The 23,000-nt window shown below is 42.1% G+C and overlaps 1 long non-coding RNA gene across 1 annotated transcript in view; it reads right to left on the bottom strand.

The window, feature by feature from the left end:
- The window catches only part of LOC137230220 (uncharacterized), a 119,213-nt gene that overhangs the window by 8,543 nt on the left and 87,670 nt on the right, over window positions 1–23,000 (bottom strand). Inside the window, exon 2 of the long non-coding RNA XR_010946044.1 lies at window positions 9,569–9,766. This is a non-coding gene — a long non-coding RNA (uncharacterized lncRNA). The remainder of the gene's footprint in view (window positions 1–9,568; window positions 9,767–23,000) is intronic.

Here is a 23,000-nt window from a genome sequence, read left to right as displayed (position 1 = left end):
TCCGCATATAAGTGATGTCATACTGTATTTGTCTTTCTCTGATCTATTTCACTTAGCTTTATGCCCTCCAAGTCCATCCATGTTGCTGCAAATGGCAGAATTGCTTTTTTTTTTATAGCTAGGTAGTATTCTATTGTGTATATACAACTTAGGTTGTTTCCACATCTTGGCAGTTGTAAATAATGCTTCTATGAGTGAGCCTGAATTTTGTTCCCAAGAGTATGCCTAGTACGTGACAGCTGCCCCTGAAAATGCATTGGCTAAGTAAAAAAATTGAGGGATGAATGAATGGATGGATAGACAAATATGTTTCACAAATAATTTTCTACAAGAAATAACATTGCCCAAATATAAGTATTCTACAGATGTTTTATTGAGATTTTCTTTTAGCCCAGTGAAGGTCACTTCCAGTGGCCTCAGAAGTTTTTCATGCTATTTCATCCTTGTTATGTGAAGTATTACTTAAGACCACAGTCATTCGACTATGTGGATTCAGAAGAGCACCTTTGGAGAGGAATCCTGTTCCTGCTCAGAATTTTCTCTAAAATTTACTCACCTCAGAGCAGGGTTGAGATGGCTTTTGTTCAGGTTGTGTTCTTGTTAAGCAGCTGTGCCCAGTTTTCAGTTAACTCATTTGGGTCTCCACTCAACCAAAGCCCCCTGCTGTTTGAATAATCTCTGACTCACTGCTACTTAGCATCTTCCAAGCTGAGCTTAGGAAAATGGCACTGAGGGATGACAATAGAGAGAAAGGTTCCTTGAAGGATACGTCCACTTCTCCAAGTTGTCCAGATGTAGTTCTGAATTAAACCAGAGCCCCCAAAAGCTAGGTACTAGACCATATCCCATGTGTCCCAGAAGGACTACATTTCTGAATTATGCTTGGTTTTGATGCATTAGCCTCCACTGGAGATCACTGTAAACATAACTGCATGAAAGCCATCCTAGGGTCTATTGTGAGTAACTGTTGAGAAAGTCGTTCACTGCGGCCCACCATATTCCCTGTAGGAAGGGCCACAATAGATACCCTCACATGATCTGGGTGTGAAGAAAGGCTTGCTTTCTTTGAGAATTGTTTATTTTTTTAAAATTACGTAATCATTGTGAATTGTTCAATGATCAGATTCCCCTTTTCTTGTTGGCTTCTGGAAAGTTGAGAACCAAGAATGGCTCACCCCTAGCAGGCATGCACTCCTCATGTGCTCATTGAGAGCCTCATTCCTGGCTCTACTTTGCACCCAGATTTTTCTTCTTGCCCCCACATTTAAACTTTTGCTGTCTTGTCCTGTGTTAGATATTCTCGGACATTGCTTCATATTACTTTATGGATGAAAGTAGAACACGAATAACTGAAAATTCATAATAATCTCTGTCTTGCTGAATTACTGTAAGAATTACCCATAAAACACATACGCAATTTAAAATATCAAAGGTATTCAAGTAATGATTCTGCTGCAGCTACTGTTATTGCTGGTGCTGGTGCTGTTATTGCTGCCTACACTCTATGGTCTCACCTTAAATTTCCTTACCTTACTAATCAAGCATTGCCTGTAGCTTTAAAGAGACCCTGGTTAGATTATTGCGTTAGTTTCCACCCTCCTTTCTCCCACACAGTTACCCTAATGGCACGTACTGGATAACAGCTGGAGAGTATTAGGGATGTCAGTCTGGTTTTAATTTCATTAAGAACTACTTGAGACTGCTTCACAGATCTGGCCGCTAACCACCTCGTGAGAGAAGGGAAGGTACTGAGCTTTGAAAAGAGGGCCTGTTCAGGATCCTGTGAATCATTTGGAAGCATTGATCGTCAGCTAGGACTTTGCCACCCAGAGTGCGCTCAGCAAGCCAGCAGCATTGGCCCCACCTGGGCACTTTGTCTGTCAGGCCTCCTCCAGACCTACTGAATCCGTGTCTGCAATTTAATAAGAACCCCAGGTGGCTTGTATGCACTTTAATGTTTGAGAAGCACTGAACTGGGACAAACTGTGAGGACAGCACTCTGGGCACCCTGCATTAGCTGATGGAGGAGTGCCATGCTGCCAGCCCACTTGGCAGAATTTCGATGGGATTATGGGAAGCATGTGCATGCTGTGATCTGATGAGTGGTTCAGATCCTAGCTCTACCACTGGTGTGCTGTGCGACCTCAGACAATTGGCTTCACCTTTCAGAACTCGTTTCTTCATCTGTTATATAGAAATAATCACACACATGCCCCTTGGAAGGTTACTATGAGGATGGAATGAAATTGTGTATGTTAGAATGACCCACAAAGACATTTAAAAGTATGACAGTTGCTAAACAATGCCTTATGACAACTGGCTGCAGTCTTTGCCTAAAGGACACTGGGTGTTGTGGGTTGTCTCTAGACCACAGGACCTAGAAGGTGGCTATCTATGGACCAGTGCCAGAGTCACTGCAGGCACTGTCTCTGAGGGTATAGGGCTCTCCAGACTATGAGTATCTGCCCTTGGGGCTTCTCTCCAAGCAAAGCTTAGCCGGGACCTTCTTGCTTGATTCTACCCTAAGGGGAAACCAACTGGGAAGGAGTAGGCCACCCTAAAGAATAGGAATTATTAGTCCCATTTGATAGGCGAAGAAAGGGGAATTGATTGACTCACAGCTGACATTCACAGACTTGGTGTTTGGACACAGCTTTTTCAACCCTGTGCTCTTTCTATCTACATGATGATGATTGTGGATACATTGACCCCACCATTATAATTGGGATTTAATTAATACCAGTCAAATAGTACCAATCCTAAGGTAAGGTGCCCTCCTCTTTAATGCACACACAGGATATACAGTCCATTCACCAAAATAAAGACTGTCTTGTTTAAACACTTTTGTAAATACAAATGGTGTCTCCTTAATTATAACTCCCTACTATCCCACTGGCCTTGGGGCTCTAAATCGATTTTATGGTTCTGCTTATTGCAATGAGGATTCATCTTACATTGAATGGTCCTTTTCCTTAAGGACAGTGACCAGTGGCTTCCTGGCGTCCACTCTACATGATTAACTTGGTAATATGTCACCTGCATCTTCCTGGGCTCAAAAGAATCGACATTTCACATCAGGACCTTGATTTACTAACCGTCAGCTCAGAAGTCTGTCATCAATTGGGATGATTTCTTACTCCCTCCCGACTGCACGACTTTGCCAAGGTTCTGGTGAGTCAAGGCCTGACCTTGCAGGCAAAAGGCATACTGTACCTCCCTCTTTAATTGGTTTAATTGTCTGCCTGTAAAGGTAGGCAGCAAGCTTTTCTGGTTTTTCTTGCAAATTTCCTACATGTTGGAGATGTGACTTCAAGACAACCTCATATGGGTATCTGAGGAATTTCTTCTTTATCGAGACTTTATTGTTAGGATCTTTGATTCAGCAGTCTTTTAGTTGGAAGGAACAGATTCGCTTGGTGCCTCTGGGAGGGAAAAAGAAGAGATGAAATGAAAAGATACATGTGTATGCTCACCCAGGAAAAGTTGAAGCAGTGGGTAGTAGCAAAGTCACAGACTGGGCTTTCTTTGGGGAGAAGCTCTTCCTATCTGTCAACTACACTTTCACGAGGACTCCTGCTCTGCTTTTATTTCTGCTGTGTTTAGTTGTGATTTCCTCATAACTTCATCCCACATCCTACATCATGGCTGACAGGTCCTCTACTCCATGGATATTCTTTTACACTCAGGCCTTACTAACTGGCAACAACCTCTCAGTCTCCACATGGCAAGATTCCTTAAAGAGAAATCAGATTGGTCCAGTTTGTTTTTACTGGTCAGGCCTTGATTGCCTTCTAGTTGAGTGTCTACCCTGGTCCAGTCTGATCATGACTCCCTCATCTCCCTCTTTCAGTAGTGACCATGAGCAGGGTAGGTCCTCTGGGAGCCATCATGGGCAGGACATGAACTTGTTAGTCCAGGCACATCATTGTCATTCCAGTCCTCTGATCCTTGGTTTAGTCAGGGCAGAACAAGTATGCACAAAGTTGCGTCAGCTACAAGTAGCGCCTGTTAAACTCCCCCATCCCCAGTGACCTCAGGAGCACCCAAACACAGCAAGAAGGGTGAGTGGGAGAACAGACAGCAAACACCCCGTAAGGAAGTATATGGCCCTGGCCAAATCCCTGGGGCACTCCAGGCCCCTCTGTTTAGACCCTCCAGGTCTTGTGTCTTGCTGACTTCCTGCCTCTAGTTAATCCTAACCTGTGACTCCATAGACCCAGCCCCGAAATCTTAGTTCCCAGGTTCTGACCTGTGATTCCTGATCTCTGATGCTTGTCCTCTTATCTAACTTGTTTTCCTTTTCATATCCTCATTTTGAAAATCCAGCTTGAGGATAATAATATACTATAGTGTCTGCCTCAGTTATGGGCATCTAGCACAAGGATAGTTAGTGGAACGACACCCATAAAATAAACTGATTCTTTCCTCTAGAAATAATGTGATTGGGCCATTCACTTCATAGAATATCAAGTGGCCATCAACACCGAGAAAAAGCATATATGAAGAAAGATTCTAAAATAGAATGTTAAAAAGAATGTGGAACTGTTCTTACACTATGAATATTCTTATATAAAATATGAGATACAGGGATTAAGAGAGACGGAAAATTTTGAAAGAGAAAAGCTAGGGGTGTTCACTTTGCACTTTTTCTGAAAATTCTTCAGAGTTTGGGTTGCTATACTGCTTTTACATGTTGTTTAGAAGGGAGGTGGGGGTGGGATGAGAATGGTGTGAAACTATAGAACAAGTAATCAGAGGGAGAAGGCAGTTCTTTCTAATTAGCTGCCACAGTTGGACGTGCGAAGCCAGCCTGCTGCTCCCTCGCACTCCCTTGAAAACAGCAGAAATGTTTCAAGGTGCTTTGCCAAAAGTGATCAGTAAACTTTCTTTCAAGTCAGCTTGGTCAAAGTGATGATTAAACGATGGAGGATGCTGACCAGAAGTATGGAGATAGAGTGGGGTCCTAATGGAGTGAAGAGAATACAGTCTGGGGATCAGATTGAAAGAACAGAAGCATTCCGGGCAGGAAGCACCAACAGCATGAAGCAGAATGGCCTTCCAGGGTGATGTGTTTGGAGGTAACTGAGACACCCAGAGAAGATCAAGTCTTCGTTGGTCTTCGGGAGTGCAAGGGACCCACGTCCCAAAGGCGGCCTGTATGTTAACCAAGATTCCGAGGCCCAGGCGACTAAGTGATAGGGGGCACTCAGGATGGGGAGGTCAGCCCTCTGGAGCTAATATTGTCCAGCTACCAGAGTTATGAAAGCAGAATCGCCCAGCCATGTGCAGCACCAGGGATGGTCGCCCCAGGCCTCATTACATCAGCCTCCCTACACTTCAGCTTTCCAGCAGGGCACCATGGCCTCGCGTGATCTGGCTGCCCTGCTCTGAGCAGCAGTTAACACAGGGAGAATGTGTTTGTTTGTGTGCTGCATACTAAACTGGTCTCTATCGTGTATAAGTGACGTTAGACTTCCCAAATAAGCTGCTCTTCTATTGATGACTGTCATGTATCTGAATCCCAAGAAGCATGTCTGTATCACCGTGGACTTCAGGTAGAAGATTCTAGGCCTTGACTGTAACCCCTTTGCAGCTTGACAGGAGATAGACAGTGGCTCTCTGGATGAGGATCTTAGTAAATCTGAGTTCTATTACCCCATAGATGCCAAAGAAGTAAGGATGAAAAGTAAGGTGGTAGGGTAGCCAGAATGTTGAACTAAGAGTCCAGGAGCTGTATTCTCTCAGCAGCTCTGCAACTCACATGTTGTGTACCTCTGGCAAATCATTCAGCCTTTCAGGATCTGAGTTCCTCTTCTATCCTATGGGAATAGAACTATTTCAGATTTGTTTTAAGTTATGTTAATAATTACTGGATTCAGTTCTATTCCTTTAAACCTGTCAACCCAAGGTTTCCTACCCAGAACCCAATAATAATTAATCCCTGAGAGTTTCTTGTATGAATTACAGTCCATATCCTGAACTGTTTCATCCTGTCCAGCCTTGCTTCCTAGCTGCTCACACCTCAGGTCTTCTCGGCTTCTGCATCTCATTTCTCATCAGTGTTGAGATGAGCCTCTTGGGGAAGAAGCCTCTGATTCCAGTCTGCCCCTTCTCCAGACACTCTCCGTTTGGACCTGGCATTCTTTGAGACCCTCCCCATGACAGCCTGACTCACTGGACCCTCCCTGGCACCATTTTCACTGCATTTCACCCTGGATCCAACAGTGAGAACTACATAATCATTATTTAGTGCTCTGTGATTTTTTTTGAGAGTCCTGCCCTTAATCAGAAAGCATGTCGGTATAAGACAGGAGCTGGGCCTTGCTTCTTCCTCTTTTGTTGTTTAAGAAATATTCTATTTAATATTTCACATAATTGTCCTGACTTGGGGACTGACTATATTTTAAAAACAAAAAATCCTGAACGAACCTGAAAACACTCTGTTGTAAAGTTCATTACATATAAAGTAAGCCCTAAGAGACATGAAAATGTATCCCATAAACAAAAGAAGAATTTTAGGGACAGCTCGTTTGGAAAATGCTGTACCATGCATAAAAGCATATTAACGGCTCTGAGAAATACTATATTAAAGAAACCTATTTAAATTTGCCTAATCCACTATTTGTCACATTAATCTGACCAAGAATCCTTTGTTCATGAACATCTATTCGTATATATCACAGCATTGGAGCTACGCAGGACATTTAGGGAAACATCCATTTAGAAAATTGAGACAACTTTAATGTTCCCTATCTATCTATTTATCTGTCTATCTATCTATTGCTGTCTTTCTCTTTTCTCCTATCATCATCATGGTTGTTATCATTTAATAAACCTCCAGTTGTCTGAAGGTTATAATATTAGTGATCAGAAAAAAGGCTGATGCAGTGCTACACAAATACTGTGTTATACATTGAGAATGGCTTGTGATGACACATTGAATGTGTCGCTTAGAAATAACTTAATAGTTACCTGCAGGCATCAAGTCCTAGATATGTGAAGTGTATTAGACACTCTGGGGAAATAATCAAAGAAAAAAAAGAGAAGACTTTAAGAGGCTTATAATCAAGTTGGAAGAAATAACTATCATGTTACATACAAAATAATTTGAAAATAACTCTGAAGAAACCTATTACTGCCCGAAAAATAGTAAAATAAAGTCTATAGAGCTATCTAAGAAAATAATGGTCAAAGGAAAATGGAATTGATATCAGAAGTAACTGGAATTAGATAATCAGAGAGCAATAGAATTCTGGAGGCTGGAAAACATTTGGGCAAGGCATAAAGAACTTAGCAGACCTGAGAAAACTAATTCTAAACTCGCAGAGGAAATTGGCAAGATTCCATTTTATTTCACAGAATCTGCAAAAGACTCAGGAGTTGATCCAGTCAGTTACCTCAGGAGGCGCAGGGTTGGGGTACAGGTTGGGTATATGGAGAGATTTAAATTAAGGATGCTGGGTTGGAAGTCTAGGGAGCATTTAGATCTCCAGATCCCCTTCACTTCTCCTAACAGCCCAAGAAATGCCCTTCCTTTACCCCCAATAAAAGGATAAAACAGAGTCTGTGGTTTGGGGGAAGTCGGCACAGTTGAGGATGGGTGTACTGGAGCGAAATTGCAGCAATTAGCAAAACATAGACATATTAAATGGCAAGAGTGCCAGTTCTCCCACCCCTGCCCCAGTCTTTTTTTTTTTTTTTAACATCTTTATTGGAGTATAATTGCTTTACAATGTTGTGTTAGTTTCTGCTGTACAACAAAGTGAATCAGCTATATGTATACATATATCCCCATATCCCCTCCCTCTTGAGCCTCCCTCCCACCCTCCCTATCCCACCCCTCTAGGTCGTCAAAAAGCACCAAGCTGATCTCCCTGTGCTATGCAGCAGCTTCCCACTAGCTATCTATTTTACATTTGGTAGTGTATATATGTCAATGCCACTCTCTCACTTCGTCCCAGCCTCCCCTTCCCACCCTGTGTCCTCAAGTCTGTTCTCTACGTCTGCATCTTTATTCCTGCCCTGCCACTAGATTCATCAGTACTGTTTTTCTAGATTCCATATATATGTGTTAGCATATGGTATTTGTTTTTCTCTTTCTGACTGACTTCACTCTGTATGACAGACTCTAGGTCCATCCACCTCACTACAACTAACTCAATTTCATTCCTTTTTATGGCTAAGTAATATTCCATTGTATATATTGCCACATCTTCTTTATCCTTTCATCTGTCGATGGACACTTAGGTTGCTTGCATGTCCTGGCTATTGTAAATAGAGCTGCAATGAACATTGTGGTTCTTGAACTCTTTTTGAATTATGGTTTTCTCAGGGTATATGCCCCATAGTGGGATTGCTGCCACAGTCTTTTGGGAAAATAATGGCAGGGAAGCCAGGCAGGTACGATCCAGACAGACCTCAGAAAGGGTCAGTTCTTGGGAATCTGAACTGCCTAAGAAGGAACATTGAAACAAAAAAGCACGGTGAAACAAAGATGTAAGCCATCTAGGGAAAGCCTCTAAAGTGGAAATTGAAGACCAAAGTAAACAGAAATAAGCAACTTGAAGGAAACAGAGATGAAATGGGAAGAAACTTGTAAAATATTATCATCAGTGTCCTAAGAGACAGATTAGAAGATACTTCAACCATGAAATAAGAACAGTGTACCAGGACTTCCCTGGTGGCACAGTGGTTAAGAATCCGCCTGCCAATGCAGGGGACACAGGTTTGATCCCTGGTCAGGGAGCTAGGATCCCACATGCTGCAGAGCAACTAAGCCCGTGCGCCACAACTACTGAGCCTGCACTCTAGAGCCTGCGAGTCACAACTACTGAGCCTGTGTGCTGCAACGACGGAAGCCCGCACGCCTAGAGCCCGTGCTCCATAACAAGAGAAACCACCACAATGGGAAACCCGTGCACCACAACGAAGAGTAGCCCCCGCTCGCTGCGACTAGGGAAAGCCTGCGGGCAGTGATGAAGACCCAAAGCAGCCAAAAATAAATAAATTAATTAAAAAAAAAAAGAACAGTGTACTATAAAAAGAATCAAGGAAGGAAAATTCCTTGAAAGTTAGGAAAAAACAAAGAGGAGAGAAAAAGTAAGAAAATTAGACAGTCAGTTCAAGAAGTTCAACATCTAAAAGTTCTAGAAAAGAACAGTAAAAACGCATGGAAAGAAACAATCAATAGAATACAAGAAAATTTCCCAGAGATAAAGAACCCAAGTTTCCCATTCAAGAAAGCTAAGTGCCCAGAAGAGTAGATAGCAATAGACCCATACAAAGAAAATCATTCTGAAATTCTAGAACACTCAGCTTGAAGAGAAAAACATAAAAAGTTCCAGGAGGAAGAAAACAGGTCACATAGGAAGAGCTATGAGGAATCAGAACGACTTAAGAGTTCTCAGAATTAACATTGGAAAGTGTTAGGCAATTGAGCAATACCTTCTTTTGAAATTCTAAAGGACTATTGTTTCCAGTCTAGAATTTCATAATAAGCCAAATTATCATTCAAGGAAGAGTATAATAGACATTTTCAGTGATGCAACATATCAAAATATTTACTCACCCCAAGACAATAGAAAACATGGGATACAGGAAACAGTAGATCCACCAAGAGGGAAGAATACGCAGGTGAAGGAAGATCCATGGATGACAATGGTCCACGCGGTGTAGAGAGCAGTCAGTCTACTTTGGAGCAGGTCAGAAGCCTCCCATAGGGACTTATTCAGAAGATAAAGCTGATAGAATACTGCATCTGAATGTCCTGAAAAGAGATTTAGACAATTGGTGAGCAGTTTAGTTTGGGATTTGAAGTAGTGCTAAAACATAGAAGCTAAGCAAAGAAACAAGTAAAAATATCATCATTATTTAAGCAAAACCAACAAGATGCGGGAAAGGAAAAGCTGTCTCAGTTTTGAATAGCACTTACATAGTCTTTATAACACTAATGTAGTCATATTTAACCAAAATTACCATATGACTCCATTAATAGGTGGAGAGATGGGAAGAGTACATTGTGTGTAGGAGCAGAAGAAGGAAAGAAAGACAAATTCTCAGCCCTTATAGTGAGAAATAAATACTTCTTACTAAAACTGAAAAATCATGAGGTAGCAGTGCAAGCATATTTTCCATAAATCTTGAGGTAAATGTCAAAATGATCAGCTAAAAGTTTTTGCCCCTGGGGAGAGAAAAATGGTAAGTGTAGGGAGAGGTGCTGGGGGAAGGGAAGGTTCTTTTTTTTGGTAGCAAACCTTAGAGAAACCATTTTACTCTTTAAAGTGTGTGCATTTATAACAAACTGTAAGAAAAAAAATGAGGGAAGGCTTTACAACTCATTTTATAAGGTTATAATAGCCTTGATATATATGAAAATGAATTTATAGACCAATCTGTTACAAGCATAGATACAGAAATCTCATATAAAATATTAACACATATAATTTAGCAACATTTAAAAATAATATGCCAAATCCAAATATATTTAATCCCAGAAATCAAAGAACAAAAAAGCATTTAAAAATTAATCAATATAACACACTGAGTTAACAAATGAAAGGGGAAAACATGAGACCATTTAAATAGATTTAGGAAAATCATTTGATAAAATGTAATCTTTATTCAGGAAATAGACTCTAAGCAAACTAAATTGTAGAGACCATTTCTTTCATATGATAATAGGTATCTAAAATCTACATCATACATTATATTAAATGAAAACTTTAGAAGCAGTTCCATTAAATTGAGAAACATAACAAGAATACTCACTGTCACCACTTCTAAGATTCTAGCCATTGCTTTAAGAAAAGAAAAAAAAAGTCATAAGTCTTAGAAAAGAGAAATGTCTTTATTTATAGTGATTTTTTATAGGAAGTCTACCAAAACTTCCATAATTAATAAGAAATTAATAAGAAAACTCAGCATGATATCTGGATATCATTTTACTATTCAAAAGTCAATATTTTTAGGGGCTTCCCTGGTGGCACAGTGGTTGAGAGTCCGCCTGCCAATGCAGGGGACATGGGTGCGTGCCCCGGTCTGGGAAGATCCCACATGCCACGGAGTGGCTGGGCCCGTGGGCCATGGCTGCTGAGCCTGCGCGTCCGGAGCCTGTGCTCCACAACGGGAGAGGCCACAACAGCGAGAGGCCCGCGTACCGCAAAAAAAAAAAAAAAAAAAAAAAAAAAAAAAGTCAATATTTTTATATATACCAAAAATAAACTCTCATAATGAACTGGAAGTAAAATTTTCATTCACAATAGCAACAAATCTCTGAGATAATTAGTATGAAATCAACAAATATGTGTATTATAGCTCTGGAGAAAATTTCAAAGCTTTATTGAATCACATAAAAGATTGTCTGATGTGATAGAAATGGTATCATGTCCATCAACTGGGAAACTCAATATCACATATATGTCAGCTCTCACCCAATTTAATCTATAAATACAAAGAATGTCAGTTAAAATTTCAAGGAAGTTTTTAGAACTTGGCAAGTTGATCCTTAAGTTCATGAGGAAAAGAAAAATGTGTAAAGTAGCCAATACAATTTTGGAAAAAAGAACAAGATTGGGGTTGTTGGTGGTGCCTGCCCTATCAGATGCCGATGCCTTATAACACTATACTAAATGAGATAGTACATTATAGACATAAAGACAGAAAAATAGACCAATAAAGCAAATAGAAACAAAGCCATCAGAAGTGAAAATTGATATATAACAGAGATGGCATTGCAAATCAGGGGACAGAAATGGACTGTTAAAACAATAAGCGGGAATTCCCTGGTGGTCCAGTGGTTAGGACTCTAAGCTTTCACTGCCAAGGGCCCAGGTTCAACCCCTGGTTGGGGAATTAAGGTCACACAGCCGTGAGGCGCGGCCAAAAAAAAAAAAAGAAGAAGAAGAAAAAAGAAAAAAAAAGAAAAAAAAAATCCTAATAGGATGTGGGGACAATTGGCTATCTATATGGAGAAAGATAAAATTTGAAACCCTATCTTATACCATACACATAGGTGGATTAAAGAATTGTGTGGAAAAAGTTTCATAAAGTATTCTTTATGAAAATGTAGAAGAACATATTATGATTTGGGGTAATTTTAGGATTCTATAAACAAGACACAAAATGTGATTATATAAAAATTTTAAAATTCTGTTCAACAATAGACACAGAAAAATGAAGAAAACAAAGCCCAGGTTGGGGGAAAGTATTTGCAATGCACATAACTTACAAAGGATTGATAGTCAAAACCAATAAAGAACTCTAGAAATAAAAAAACAAGCAAACCGATGGGGTAAAGGGCAAAAACTAAATAACAGTCCAGAAAAGAGGCACCTCAAATGAAAAATAAGCAAATGTAGCAACACTTATCCCTACTAACAATCCGAGGAAATGCAAAACAAGACAATCAGAGGCCAGTTCATACCAACCAGATTGGCAAATATTAAAAAGCCTGATGACATTAAATGTTAGCAAAATGTGGGGAAATGGAGGCTCTCAAGAACTGCTGGTAATGATGCAAATCAATACTGCCTCTTTAGTGGGTGATTTGAAAATATCTAGAAAAGTTGAAAATGTGTGTGCCTTACATATATTCCAGCTTTTCCACTTTTACTATGTACCCTAGAGAAATGTATACCAAGAGCCATGTATACCAAGAGCCATGCAGAAAAATGTACATCCTAGCATGGTTTGTAATAGCCAAAAACTGAGATATGATCTAAGCTAACAATGGCTGTTACCCTTTGGATAGAAACTTTAACGCCATGACGTATCTTATGTGGCTGCATTAAATATCTCCAATATAAGCAGCTCAGGAGTTTTACATTCAGCCATTTCAGGCCCAATGTCATGTGAGCTACACACACTCTAAAAAGAAAACCTTTCTATTCCATGTTGCAGCTTGGTGCCTGTTATCAAAGGGACAAAGCCATATCATCATTTAGAACAGAGCTCAGACACCTCAGTTGTGACAGGTTCAAAGCTCAAGTTTGCCAATTTAAGAGAATACAAATGTAATCTTTTTGGATATGAACAAAGACTGACAACTATGTTGATCAAATATTTATTTGCCAATTGTAAAAATGTCTTTTAATTTTGTACGTTTGCTCTTAGTGAGAGCCACAGGTTCTACAAGTGTAAATGTGGATGGAATGGATCGATATAAGCTAATTCCCTGATGATCAGTGGGCTCCTCTGAACAGTCCCTGGTGACACATTCTCCTTTGAACACTTAGTACTTTTGGCAAGAGGCACCACTTGGACCAGGCAGCTGTGCTTTCCAGAGCTCCGAACATCTGTCCAAATGGTGGCACAAAACCTGCCTGTCCCAAATTGACCTCATTACTCATTTATAAACATCCAAATAGATGATAGGGGAAAATCATCCTTGTGCTGCACGAGGGATGGCTCATTATACACTCCCCATCAGCTCCGCTGCTGGGTTGCATTGCTGGGGAGACCTGGAGAGCTTTTCAAAGGGCTTAACAAACACCACGTTACCACTTTGGATGCAGCATGGACATAACAAGCCTGGAAGAAAAGAATAGCCTTTGTCCCACCTATTCAGAGATGATTCATATATGTAATATGAACACATCGTCCAGAGCACTTGTTCTTTGATGCTTGTTTCCTGTTTCCTCTTTTAATGAGCAGCCCAGGTTTCCCTGTGTGCTGTGGGCTTTGTGAGCCCCTAAATGGTTTCTAGGGAGCTGCCAGTAGCATTAGCTGGTTTGGTAAAGCATTTGGACTCTTGCCCAGTTTCCACTTCACCTTCAGATGAGGAGGAACCCAGTTGAAAGCCCTGATCAGACTCTGTGCTTCCTGTAGTTTTTCTGAAAGCCCAAGGGCAGCCTGAGAAGGATGAAATGTTTCTGTTCAATTTTCAGATCAAATCCAAGTAACAGGAAATTAGTAATGCTGTTAAGCATGAGCTCCTTTTTTGTACAAAGGGTGCTTTATTTTAGAATTAATTTTTATTCCCTTTCAGATGAAGTCAATAGATCTGTTAACAAGTATTAAGCATCTGTAGATTACCTAGCACAGGCCATTTACAATAAGCGGTCAATGGTATGGACAGCCTACATTTGAACCCTGCCTCTCTTATTTCCTAGCTGTGTGGTCTTGGGTGATTAACTGAATTTCTCTAAGCCTCAGTTTCCTCATCTGTAAAATGAAAATAATCCTAGTATCTGCCTTACAGGGTCCTTGCGGGGATTAAACGAGTTAACACATGCAAAGAGCTGGGAACAGTGTCAAGCACATGGCCAATATTCAATAAATGTTGGCTGCTGTGAAAACCTAGTGCTGTGCTATACATTTGGAGCTAAAAGAAATTATACAGCACTGCTGCTTCCCTCAAAGGTATTTAATTGAAAGAGACAAGTACTATCCATAAGAGATAATTTGTGCACAAAGCATTTTCTTTGTCAGCAGCATAGGCTGAGGTAAACTCCTAAGCAGAGAGATGCAGGCTGTTAGGAAAGAGGATTGCATCTGCTCTGCCGTTTCCACCATGTGGTGTTTAAAGAGTTAACAGAGCCATGAGATCTGAGAGCAATGAAAACATAAAGCAAGACTCACAGAGGAGACAGAACTTGACCTGGGCCTTGAACTTTCAGCAAAATGCACACAGGTAGAAGAGGGGTCTGATGCGGGAACATATGTATATGTATAGCTGATTCACTTTGTTATAAAGCAGAAACTAACACACCATTGTAAAGCAATTATATGCCAATAAAGAAGTTAAAAAAAAAAAAAGAGGGGTCTGGTGAGGCCATTTTAGAAGGAAGAACTACGTGAGAGAAGAAACAGATGGAGTAAATCTGGCATGTGAGGAGATGATGAGGCAACCTTAAAAATGGGATTTGGGCACCTGTCACTCTTTGCAGCACCAGTTCTGAACTGTGCACCTGCAATGACTTTCTTCATTGCTTTTCCAACCAAATACTCCTGTTACTTTCCATGCTATCTCTTCCCCGCTTTGTCTTCTTTCCTTTACCCAACAGGCCAGATGTTTCTGACTCGTGATTACAATTGAAATCTTCCCCTAGCTGAACAGCCTATGGACATTCTTGTAAAAATCTCTCCCGCCTCAACATGGTCCCTGGTATCCATTCCCCAGGATGGTGCTCTTGTCAGAGTTGAATGTACAGGAAAAAGACACATTAGTCATTGATATTCATTGTCAGCTGCTTTATGAAGACACTTTTTTTTTTACTTTTATTTTTTAATAAATTTATTTTATTTATTTTTGGCTGTGTTGGGTCTTCGTTGCTGCGTGCGGGCTTTCTCTAGTTGTGGTGAGCAGGGGCTACTCTTCGTTGTGGTGCACGGGCTTCTCATTGCGGTGCCTTCTCTTGTTGCAGAGCACAGGCTGTAGGCACACAGGCTTCATTAGTTGTGGCTTGCAGGCTCTAGAGCACAGGCTCAGTAGTTGTGGCGCAGCATGTGGGATCTTCCCTGACCAAGGATCAAACCCGTGTTCCTCGCATCACTTTATAGTGATTTTCAGTAGAATTGCAATCTTGAGCCCTGTCACCCTCACCAATAGTAAGCCCTCCAAGTAACAGGGGCATTGGACCTGGTCTCTAGTTGAGCAAGGTGGACTATATTCCAAGGACTTGCTCATCCCGGAGCCTGTTCCTTCCAGGTTAGTCTGTAGCTTCCAAGCTCCAGGGTTGTGCTTTATACGAAGAGGTGATGGGGAGAGGGGAAACTTTCTCAGTGGGGAGATTTCCCATCTGAAGCCTAGGCTCTTCTTGACCCTTGACAGAGGAATCTTTTAAACAGTGCTCCTTTCCGCACTGAATTGTCAGTATCTGGCCAGAGGCCTTGGAATCAGAACAGAATAATTCTGCACAAATGTATGGCAATAACTTGCTCACTCCTTGGGAATCCGGTGGCCTATGATGTACTGGTAACTGGCCCAGAGAAGAAACACAGTCAAGGCAACGATAAAAGGGAAGGCACTTTCACCTTTCTATGTTATAAGCCAAAGAGTTTTATAGACAAGATGAAGCAAACCACAAACACGGCCTTAAGACAAATATGCAGGTCAAGTGACCAGACTTTGCACGTAATTCTGAACTGGTCCAAAGACCTCAGAAGTACTAGGTGGAGTCCCCTCCAGTTCACAGACCTTTTGTCAGTATCTTACTACCTGCAGGGACTTGTGCAGTGCCTGGCGCATTTGAGTATTTGGTACATGAGCAAAGCTCGTACGTTAATGGCTTCAGAGCATCTGAACAGAATCAATCAGAAGAGTGAGAGATTGGGGAACCAGGTGGGTTAATGGGGTTATGATTATGTTCGTTTAGTTCATAGGGACATGTGCATTTGTGATTTAATAGGTCAGTTTCATCCTTGCAGGAGAAACTCAGTGGTCCATGATGTGGGGAATTTTCATTTTACTCTGGCCCTGGTTTGAATTGCACATGCTGATGGGTTAATGTGTGTGATCCCATCAAATGGCTCCTGAGTGAGCCTAGCAGAGTGCTGGAATCTACATTTGACACAGATATTTGTTCACTACTCATATCTATATATATGTTTATGGGAAAAATTGTGTGGACAAGTTGAAAGTTTAAAGTTCCTGAGGGTGTCCTATGATTAAAGTCTTGTCATACTAGAAAAGGAAGGAGGCATCAGATCTAATAAAAGGTCCGATTAGAACTAAAGGACAAAATTTCCTTCCTTTCAACACTAGAACAAGTTTCTTTCCAGAGCAGCTTAATGATTTCAAGGGGGTCCTGGATAGGCAATTTTTCAAGGATTTTGTGGTCAGGGGAACCCATGACATCCGTCTTCATACCTCTAGTACTCAGCTCAGTGGTTGGCACATGAAAGATCTGAGTGAAATCATAAAATATTAGAGATATTAAAGCTCTAATCCAATCACACCACTAACTCAAGAGGAAAACAAACACCAGAAAGGCTAACTGACACCCTCAATATCTCACACTATGCCAGTAGTAGATAGAGCCCAGGTCTTTAAATGCCATTTCAGTGCTATTCCTGATAGAGAAACACTTCACATTTATATTCATAAGAATACTCTTGAGGGTTAGATAGGCTCACATATTAAGTGGTTTCTCAAGCTATTTCTAGAACTTCTTGAAAGAAAGGGTTGTTTCAGGACATGGTGAATTGGAACTTTTCCTTTCACCCTTAGCTTCACCATTTTACCACCTTCTCTTCCACAGCAGAGACTGACATGAAAGGACATGAAAAAGGCACACAGTAGATTCACTGCTTCCAAAGGGCTAAAACCCCCTTTGAAAGAACTGGGACTTTAAGGACTCACTTGCGGGAGGGGGCTCACTTCCCAGTTCACCCTCATGATTGACAAAGATGCATGGAGGAGTTTCAACCATGTATTCAGCAAGTATGGATAGCATCATTTATGTTCCAAGCACTGGGCACTGTGGATGGTGCTGGAAGGATGTAAAGAGAAAAGTGATGCTGATGCTGATTAGTCCAGGGGAGAGAGAAGACAACTGCTTCCATACACAGGACATGCACAGGACATGCACTGCGGGGGAAGCTCCAAAGAGGGAAAGACCCCATCTCCTGGGAGGCAGTCAGAAAAGTCTTCTTGGTCTCTGAAGGATGTGTAAGATTTGCAGATGTGGTTTAGAGACCATTCCAGGCACAGGGGAAGGAGTGGGCTAAGGCATAGGGGCTGGAAATCTCTGATCTGTGTGTGAAATACTAAATCATTCTGTCAGAAATGTAAGATTTATGAAGGAAAAACAGGCAAGCAGAGGTCAGTGTTTGGTGCTAAATTATTGGGACTTTGATATAAAGAGCTTAGAGCATTTAAGGAGTCACTAGTGATTGCTAAGTAGAGCAAAGCAACGACTGAGCAGTAGTATCCCAGTGTTTCGCTGGCAGTACTGCAAAAATTCGGGTAGTGGACGCTGTCAGTGTTCTGTCAAGTGCCTGGGTCCCTTAAAAGCCTTTTGCTATTTCTCTGTGCCCCCCTTCCCAGCTTCTATATGCTTCACTTCTAACAGCTCACACCTGAGAGTTTATTCAGAGGACTGTCTTTGGGCTACAGGAGGAACTTTGACAAAAAGAGCAGAGTGCTGAAAGTGCTGGTGAATTGACATCCCTTGGGGCAGCCCTTAGCCAATGATCGACAGTGTAGAGATATGAAATCCCAGCTCCCTTTCCTCCACTCGGCACAAACTGAGGTGCAGTGTACACTCCAGAGTTCCCTGCGGGGTCAGGCGAAGGCTGGACTGTGTGTGAAAGCTCAGCTTTGCTTAGATTCTTCCCCTCCCTGCCTTGCTTCCTGTACTTCCTTAGCAGTTTCTCCAAGAAACACTTCTTGATAAATTACTTGCTTATGAATCCTCATCTCATCTCAGGGTCTGCTTCTAACAGGCAGACAGGTTGGAATAGGAGGAGTGGTAAGGTCAGGCCAGTTGGGAAGCTCCTGCGAAACTCTAGGCGAGAGATTGCAGAGACCTGTGCTAGGACAATGGCCATGTGATAAAGGTCAGGAAGGCAGAGGAGAAATATTCCAGAAACAAATAGACAAGACCCTTAGATACATAGGGGAGGTAGCGGGGAGTAGAAGTCAAACAAGAGCCTATAATTTCAATCCTACATAACAGGATTCTGTTAAAAGAGTTGGAGAAACCCATAAGGAAGAGCATATTTGGGAGAGGAGACTGGTTTAGTTTGGAGAGGTGCCCTCGCAGTACTAGGAGAAGAATTCTGTAAGAATGCTGAACAGCTGACAGAAGGGGTCAGGGATGGGGATCCCATTTGGGCCTTCATGAGCACTGAGATAGTCCCTGAAGCCGTGAACTAGGAGAAACTTCTGGAGAGAGTCTGGGCTTTGTGTCCATCTATGGAAGTCCCCAAAGAGGAAAACATGGCAAAGCTCTTAGCCTTTGGGAAACCAAGTGCAACCCCAGCAGTGGGCATGACAAGGTCTGGGATGGATCTGAGCTGACTTCTGTACCAATGTCTGTTGACAAAAACACTCAGTGAGAACTCTGCCTAGCAAGTGACCTCCACTCCTGCAGCCCCTTCTCTCAGAAATGTGTCTGGGAAGCATTCGGGGGCCTGATGCACACTGGAAAATAAACCATGACAGTCCCGAGGATGTTGATCAAAAGGCAACATTGTCTGTAAAGAGTTCATTGGGGAATTGTTCATGAATCTGTTATTTTATTCTAAAGATCTTATCACAGGATATCAAGGCTGGAAGAGACCTGAGAGGTCATTTAGTTCATTTGGCAGATGAAGAAACTGGCAGAAAACAGTTGCATGGTCAGGCTGGATCGTGACCAGAGAGCTCATGCCTCCTAAGGCCAGTGCTGGGCTCTTTCCTCACCCCACTTGTGTGTTCTCCATCCCTGTCCTGTCCTGCCATTCACATCCTGGTCAGGGGTGGGAGGCTCTCTGCGTGGAGACATGTTTCAAATGAAATGATTTTATAGCAACTGGAGCATCTTAGTCTGTCATAGGACAATTGTTAAGGATTTACTATGAGGAAGGATGTGAAAATGCACAAGAATGCTATTCAAATGTAACAATAACGCAGAATGTCTCTACTTTCTGGCTCTGTTCCTATGCGATGATTATAGTTGTCAGTTAGGATCATGAAATTAAGTGAAGCCACCAGACCTCTGCAGGACTAAACACTCTTCTATCCTTTTCATTTACACTGGACTCCAAGCAACCAGATGAATATCATTTGTATCTGTTGAAGGGAAATCATGTTTAAACCAAAGCTCCTAGTTAATTAAGTCAGGTGGACGTCTCTGCCATGAAATAATCAAGCACAAATATGTACTAATCAGCAAACATGGGCCACGCATTGTACGAGGTTCTGGAGTTAGAGAAGTACCATCCATGCCCTCAGGAGGTCACAGTCTAGCAGAGGCAAAAACTTGCAAAGAAACGATCAAAATACAGTGAAATAAGTGCATTGATGGAGAATTGTCCAAGGACAGTAATGGAAAAATACGAGTTCAGGCTCTCACTAGGGAAGGACTTGGTTTACAGAGAAGTTGGTGTTTTCCATAGAGCTTGGATGAGTTGGAGGTGAGCCAGGTAGGAAAAGCAGGAGATAAAGGACATTGAGTCAGGAGAGTCAACAACAATAGCAAAGGCAAGGAGGTAGGGAGTGCTTTGCTGTTTTCAAGAGTTATATGGGATTTAAGTATCAGGCACCTATTTGAATGGAAGGCTGAGTGGATGTCAATGTGTGGCAGCAATGGAGGGCAAGGTTGGAATGAGGAAAGGGCCAAATGATTGGGGGCATTATAGGCCATAATGCTTTGCTGGCTGTATACAGTCCAGGCCAGTGGTTTTCCAGGTGTGGTATCTCCAGGTGTGGCATCCAGCAGCATCACTATTACCTGGGAAATTGGTAGAAATGCAAATCGTCAGGCCCCAGCCCAGCCCTGCTGAATCAGGAGTTCAGGGGGTAGGACCCAGGAATCCGTGTTTTAACGGGACCTTCAGGTGATTCTGATGGATGCCAAAGTTAGAGAACCACTGCTCTAGGCGCTGGGGAGGAAGAAAAAGGTGAAAGATGATTTTATGAAGACAAAGAACCACATTCATTTATTGGGGCTAAAAGGGAGGAAGAAAGCACTGACTTTTCTCTACAAAAATGCTAGCTCAATCCTCCAGCAGTGCTCAGCTAGAGCCTTCTGGGGTCCTGCCTGGGTCTTTTCAATCGAGTCCTGTCTCATCAGGTAAGTAATCTTGTAGAAACAGCACCTTATTACCCTCCATCAAATGAGCAGTGAGGAAGTACTTTTCATTTGAGTTAGATGACTGAAAAGATTTGTCTGGGGCAATCACAGTAGATGGCAGTGATTTAAGCTAAGTTCAGTTCTGGGAGACAGCTGAGCTATGGGACAACCGGTGTAAAGTTTAGGCTGAGGTGTCAGCAGGCATGTTGAACAGTGCACTCACACCCGAAATAGCAGGAATTCAGTGCATTCCCCGATCCTCTTTCAAACCAATTTCTATATTGAAAAAAATGGAAGTTTGCACATGGCCCCTCATCTGAGGGTGAAGTCAGATAACCTGTGACTCAGTTGACTGAAAAAGCAAACAGTCACCCGCCACTATCACCCTTCCCCCAAGACACTAATGAAAGAAAATGGAAAAATCAGTAGAGAAGCCAACTGATTCATAAAAATCAATTGAAGCAGCATGAGATAAGGAAAAAGCTTAAATTTTAAAAAATGCAGTTAAGGCCATCAGACAATTCCAAATGAAAATAAATATCTTTAAACAAGACTCTGTGTAACCTTGGGTAATTGCATTGGGCAGGATTTGACCACAAAATTCATGGTTAAAATCCAGAGGGATCTCCTTGGCCAGGGACACATTATAACGACCCACAAGAGGCAAAAGGAGCGATCTGAGCGTCAGCACACTGGACAAAGGCTTGGGGAGGGTGGACCAACAGGCATGGAAGCTGGGTTGGTGTACATGTTGGAAGCTTCCCCTTGTACCATGACACACACTGCCCACAGCTCCCTACCCCGACAGCTGGAGCTGGTGTGGAAGCCAGCAGAGCACATAGTCAATAGGCAATTACAGTAATCGACTCTTGGAGGAAGTGACATAAGTGTAAATAGCGTACTCCCAGTTGGTCTGTGATTAACATGACAACTTGGACGTGATTCCCTCCATGGAAGCAAGGACAGCCTAGTCACTTGGAGTAAAAATGGATAAAAGAGTGTCCTCTTCTATCCGTCGTGCCCAAGCTCTCAGTTAGTATCAGCTGAAGAGGAAATCTAGGATGGAAGGAATAACTGCATATACCTTGAAATAAAAAAAGCATGTGTTGGAAGTACCAAATATTTGCAAAAGACCTCACATATACATTAATGCACTCAATCCTTTATGAAGCAGTTGTTAGCATGGGCCCTATTTTATCCCTTTTTGACAAGGACACAGGCTCAGAGTGGTAAAACAGCCTTTTCAAACAAACTGGGTAGCAGACATCAGATTTGAGCTCACGAGTTTTCTGAACTTAGATCCTAAGCTCCTCCAACCGCAAGAAGAATAAGATAATTAACTGGGGCTGCAGGGGAGGCAAAGTGATGCATGGGTGTACAATCAAAAGAGATTAATGAAAAGCTTATTAGATCCAACCTTAGGCATAAATCATGGCCTCAAAACTCAACACCACCTCAGTCGCTATGGCTGTCGCTCCTTTGGGTACTCAAGAGTGTGGAGACTCTCCAGACCTTGGCTGTTAATGGACTCACAGAGGGAAAAAAGACTTCTACTTGCACCTTGGGATTCAAGAGATAGTAGCAGCAAACTAAGAGAGGTGAAGATTTTAAATGTGGTTTGGAAAATGAGGCTTGGTAGAACAAGTTAGAAGGAGAGCCATATATGACAACCGTGATGGGAGAGAGTCATACCTCCCCAATGGGGTGGAGATTGGGAATTCCCAAGGTCTTGTTGTTAATGAAGCTAATTTTAAGTTACAGATGAAAATGGAGGTGATAATTACAGCCCTTGGAGGATAAGATCAAGTGTATTGGAACCAAGGCTTCGTGTCAGAAATAGGGGAGAAGATGGAAAAGCAAGCTATTCTAAGGGGAGAACATGTCTTGGCAGACAGGAAATCTCACGTTCCTGGTAGAGGCTGAAGCTCTAGAGAAAGGAGTCAGGCATCATCCTGGCTAAGGGGTAAGAAGCCCAGCATGGGCCACGTTGCGGCATAAGGACTTCTTAGTTGCAGCATGCATGTGAGATCTAGTTCTCCGACCAGGGATCAAACCCCCGCCCCCTGCACTGGGAGCCTTACCCACTGGACCACCAGTGAAGTCCCAGCCTGTTTCTTTATAGCCTCTATTCTGAGAGGATGTTTCCCTGGAAGGCGAGAGCACCTGTTTTGGGCAGTGACATGGGGCAAAACCCTCCACCCAGGTGCCAACACAGGCCATTTCTCTGGTGCATTTGTACGTGACAAAGACCTAATCCTGGCCAGAGCTTTTTCTAGTTATAGT

The sequence above is a fragment of the Pseudorca crassidens genome, chromosome 1 (genome assembly GCF_039906515.1).
Source record: "Pseudorca crassidens isolate mPseCra1 chromosome 1, mPseCra1.hap1, whole genome shotgun sequence".
Classification (NCBI taxonomy): domain Eukaryota; kingdom Metazoa; phylum Chordata; class Mammalia; order Artiodactyla; family Delphinidae; genus Pseudorca; species Pseudorca crassidens.
This window is presented reverse-complemented; position numbering and strand designations above follow the sequence as displayed.